Raw genomic sequence first — 5,000 nt, 5'->3', positions numbered from 1 at the left:
GCCCGGTTCCCCAAACGCCCCTGGTCGCCCAACTCAGGGGAGAAGTGCTGAAATGAGGCCGAGTTGCCTGGTTCCCTAAAGCGGCCAAATATTAGGCAAAGTGCCGGTGTCCGCCCGGTTCCCCAAACGCCCCTGGTCGCCCAACTCAGGGGCAGAAGTGCTGAAATGAGGCCGACCTGCCTGGTTCCCTGGAGCGGCCAAATATTAGGCAAAAAGCCGGTGTCCGCCCGGTTCCCCAAACGCCCCTGGTCGCCCAACTCAGGGGAGAAGTGCTGAAATGAGGCCGAGTTGCCTGGTTCCCAAAATCGGCCAAATATTAGGCAAAGTGCCGGTGTCCGCCCGGTTCCCCAAACGCCCCTGGTCGCCCAACTCAGGGGCAGAAGTGCTGAAATGAGGCCGAGTTGCCTGGTTCCCTAAAGCGGCCAAAAAAAGAGCAAAGTGCCGGTGTCCGCCCGGTTCCCCAAACGCCCCTGGTCGCCCAACTCAGGGGAGAAGTGCTGAAATGAGGCCGAGTTGCCTGGTTCCCTAAAGCGGCCAAATATTAGGCAAAGTGCCGGTGTCCGCCCGGTTCCCCAAACGCCCCTGGTCGCCCAACTCAGGGGCAGAAGTGCTGAAATGAGGCCGACCTGCCTGGTTCCCTGGAGCGGCCAAATATTAGGCAAAAAGCCGGTGTCCGCCCGGTTCCCCAAACGCCCCTGGTCGCCCAACTCAGGGGAGAAGTGCTGAAATGAGGCCGAGTTGCCTGGTTCCCAAAATCGGCCAAATATTAGGCAAAGTGCCGGTGTCCGCCCGGTTCCCCAAACGCCCCTGGTCGCCCAACTCAGGGGCAGAAGTGCTGAAATGAGGCCGAGTTGCCTGGTTCCCTAAAGCGGCCAAATATTAGGCAAAGTGCCGGTGTCCGCCCGGTTCCCCAAACGCCCCTGGTCGCCCAACTCAGGGGCAGAAGTGCTGAAATGAGGCCGAGTTGCCTGGTTCCCTAAAGCGGCCAAATATTAGGCAAAGTGCCGCTGTCCGCCCGGTTCTCGGGCCGGCTGTAAAAACGACAAAGTCCAACTTCAGGCTGGGAAGTGGCAAAATGAGGCCGAGTTGCCTGGTTCCCCGGAGCGGCCAAATATTAGGCAAAGTGCCGCTGTCCGCCCGGTTCCCCAAACGCCCCTGGTCGCCCAACTCAGGGGAGAAGTGCTGAAATGAGGCCGAGTTGCCTGGTTCCCAAAATCGGCCAAATATTAGGCAAAGTGCCGGTGTCCGCCCGGTTCCCCAAACGCCCCTGGTCGCCCAACTCAGGGGCAGAAGTGCTGAAATGAGGCCGAGTTGCCTGGTTCCCTAAAGCGGCCAAAAAAAGAGCAAAGTGCCGGTGTCCGCCCGGTTCCCCAAACGCCCCTGGTCGCCCAACTCAGGGCAGAAGTGCTGAAGTCAGGCCGAGTGTCCTGGTTCCCTGGAGCGGCCAAATATTAGGCAAAAAGCCGGTGTCCGCCCGGTTCCCCAAACGCCCCTGGTCGCCCAACTCAGGGGAGAAGTGCTGAAGTCAGGCCGAGTTGCCTGGTTCCCTGGAGCGGCCAAATATTAGGCAAAGTGCCGCTGTCCGCCCGGTTCTCGGGCCGGCTGTAAAAACGACTAAGTCCAACTTCAGGCTGGGAAGTGGCAAACTGAGGCCGAGTGTCCTGGTTCCCAAAATCGGCCAAATATTAGGCAAAGTGCCGCTGTCCGCCCGGTTCCCCAAACGCCCCTGGTCGCCCAACTCAGGGGCAGAAGTGCTGAAATGAGGCCGAGTTGCCTGGTTCCCTAAAGCGGCCAAAAAAAGAGCAAAGTGCCGGTGTCCGCCCGGTTCCCCAAACGCCCCTGGTCGCCCAACTCAGGGGAGAAGTGCTGAAATGAGGCCGAGTTGCCTGGTTCCCTAAAGCGGCCAAATATTAGGCAAAGTGCCGGTGTCCGCCCGGTTCCCCAAACGCCCCTGGTCGCCCAACTCAGGGGAGAAGTGCTGAAATGAGGCCGAGTTGCCTGGTTCCCTAAAGCGGCCAAATATTAGGCAAAGTGCCGGTGTCCGCCCGGTTCCCCAAACGCCCCTGGTCGCCCAACTCAGGGGCAGAAGTGCTGAAATGAGGCCGAGTTGCCTGGTTCCCTAAAGCGGCCAAAAAAAGAGCAAAGTGCCGGTGTCCGCCCGGTTCCCCAAACGCCCCTGGTCGCCCAACTCAGGGGAGAAGTGCTGAAATGAGGCCGAGTTGCCTGGTTCCCTAAAGCGGCCAAATATTAGGCAAAGTGCCGGTGTCCGCCCGGTTCCCCAAACGCCCCTGGTCGCCCAACTCAGGGGCAGAAGTGCTGAAATGAGGCCGACCTGCCTGGTTCCCTGGAGCGGCCAAATATTAGGCAAAGTGCCGCTGTCCGCCCGGTTCCCCAAACGCCCCTGGTCGCCCAACTCAGGGGAGAAGTGCTGAAATGAGGCCGAGTTGCCTGGTTCCCAAAATCGGCCAAATATTAGGCAAAGTGCCGGTGTCCGCCCGGTTCCCCAAACGCCCCTGGTCGCCCAACTCAGGGGCAGAAGTGCTGAAATGAGGCCGAGTTGCCTGGTTCCCTGGAGCGGCCAAATATTAGGCAAAGTGCCGGTGTCCGCCCGGTTCCTTAAACGCCCCTGGTCGCCCAACTGACCGGCAGAAGTGCTGAAATGAGGCCGACCTGCCTGGTTCCCTGGAGCGGCCAAATATTAGGCAAAGTGCCGCTGTCCGCCCGGTTCCCCAAACGCCCCTGGTCGCCCAACTCAGGGGCAGAAGTGCAGGAATGAGGCCGACCTGCCTGGTTCCCCGGAGCGGCCAAATATTAGGCAAAGTGCCGGTGTCAAACGCCCCTGGTCGCCCAGCCCAAAAAATGACAAAGTCCCACAAACGCCCCTGGTCGCCCAAACACTAAACGCCCCTGGTCGCCCAGCCGAAAAAATGACAAAGTCCCACAGACGCCCCTGGTCGCCCAAACACTCAACGCCCCTGGTCGCCCATCCGAAAAAATGACTAAGTGCCAACAGCGCCCCTGGTCGCCCAGCCCAAAAAATGACAAAGTGCCAACAGCGCCCCTGGTCGCCCAGCCTTAAAATATGACAAAGTCACACTTCAGGCCGAATTGTGCTGAACAGAGGCCGACCTGCCTGGTTCCCTGGAGCGGCCAAATAACAGGCAATGTCCCGGTGTCTGCCCGGTCCCTCAAACGCCCCTGGTCGCCCAGGATTAAAATATGACAAAGTCCCACTTCAGGCCGACTTGTGCTGAGCAGAGGCCGGCGTTCCTGGTTCCCTGGAGCGGCCGAATTAAAGGCAAAGTCCCGGTGTCAGCCCGGTCCCACAAACGCCCCTGGTCGCCCAGCCACACGGCGCCCCTGGTCGCCCATCCACAAAAACGGCAAAGTGTCAAAAATGCCCCTGGTCGCCCAGCCAATAAACGCCCCTGGTCGCCCATTCATAAAAACGGCAAAGTGTCAAAAATGCCCCTGGTCGCCCAGCCACACGGCGCCCCTGGTCGCCCATCCACAAAAACGGCAAAGTGTCAAAAATGCCCCTGGTCGCCCAGCCACTAGCCGCCCCTGGTCGCCCATCCATAAAAACGGCAAAGTGTCAAAAATGCCCCTGGTCGCCCAGCCAATAAACGCCCCTGGTCGCCCATTCATAAAAACGGCAAAGTGTCAAAAATGCCCCTGGTCGCCCAGCCACACGGCGCCCCTGGTCGCCCATCCACAAAAACGGCAAAGTGTCAAAAATGCCCCTGGTCGCCCAGCCACTAGCCGCCCCTGGTCGCCCATCCATAAAAACGGCAAAGTGTCAAAAATGCCCCTGGTCGCCCAGCAAACAAACGCCCCTGGTCGCCCATCCATAAAAACGGCAAAGTGTCAAAAATGCCCCTGGTCGCCCAGCAAACAAACGCCCCTGGTCGCCCATCCATAAAAACGGCAAAGTGTCAAAAATGCCCCTGGTCGCCCAGCAAACAAACGCCCCTGGTCGCCCATCCATAAAAACGGCAAAGTGTCAAAAATGCCCCTGGTCGCCCAGCAAACAAACGCCCCTGGTCGCCCATCCATAAAAACGGCAAAGTGTCAAAAATGCCCCTGGTCGCCCAGCAAACAAACGCCCCTGGTCGCCCATCCATAAAAACGGCAAAGTGTCAAAAATGCCCCTGGTCGCCCAGCAAACAAACGCCCCTGGTCGCCCATCCATAAAAACGGCAAAGTGTCAAAAATGCCCCTGGTCGCCCAGCAAACAAACGCCCCTGGTCGCCCATCCATAAAAACGGCAAAGTGTCAAAAATGCCCCTGGTCGCCCAGCAAACAAACGCCCCTGGTCGCCCAGCCGAAAAAATGACTAAGTGCAAACAGCGCCCCTGGTCGCCCAAACACTCAACGCCCCTGGTCGCCCAGCCGAAAAAATGACTAAGTGCCAACGGCGCCCCTGGTCGCCCAAACACTCAACGCCCCTGGTCGCCCAGCCTTAAAAATGACTAAGTGCAAACGGCGCCCCTGGTCGCCCAGCCGAAAAAATGACAAAGTGCCAACAGCGCCCCTGGTCGCCCAACCGAAAAAATGACTAAGTGCCCGCATCTTTTGCGTTGACCCCCCACCTCTACCCTCAAACCAAAAAGATGCGGAGGTTTGACCCAGATCTCCAAAACACTATCGGCACATATATAGGGAACAGCATTTTAAGAGCTTTTGGAGCCGAAAATATGACAAAGTCCCACTTTTTCGAAAATATGACAAAGTCCCACTTTTCGAAAATATGACAAAGTCCCACTTTTTCGAAAATATGGCAAAGTCCCACTTTTCTGAAAATATGACAGAGTGCCACTTTTGTCACAAATGAGTGCCTGGCTCCCCGGCAATGTGAAACACGAACACGGACTGGAGAAGCGGGCGGCTTTGCCGCTCGCCGCGGCCTCGCTCCGGAAGGGGGGGGGCCGCTTATGAAACACGAACACGGACTGGAGAAGCGGGCGGCGTTGCCGCTCGCCGCGGCCTCGCTCCGGGTG

The sequence above is a fragment of the Hippichthys cyanospilos genome, chromosome 22 (genome assembly GCF_059441005.1).
Source record: "Hippichthys cyanospilos isolate Australia breed blue-spotted pipefish chromosome 22, RoL_Hcya_1.0, whole genome shotgun sequence".
Lineage (NCBI taxonomy): Eukaryota > Metazoa > Chordata > Actinopteri > Syngnathiformes > Syngnathidae > Hippichthys > Hippichthys cyanospilos.
Note: the sequence above shows the minus strand (reverse complement) of the source record.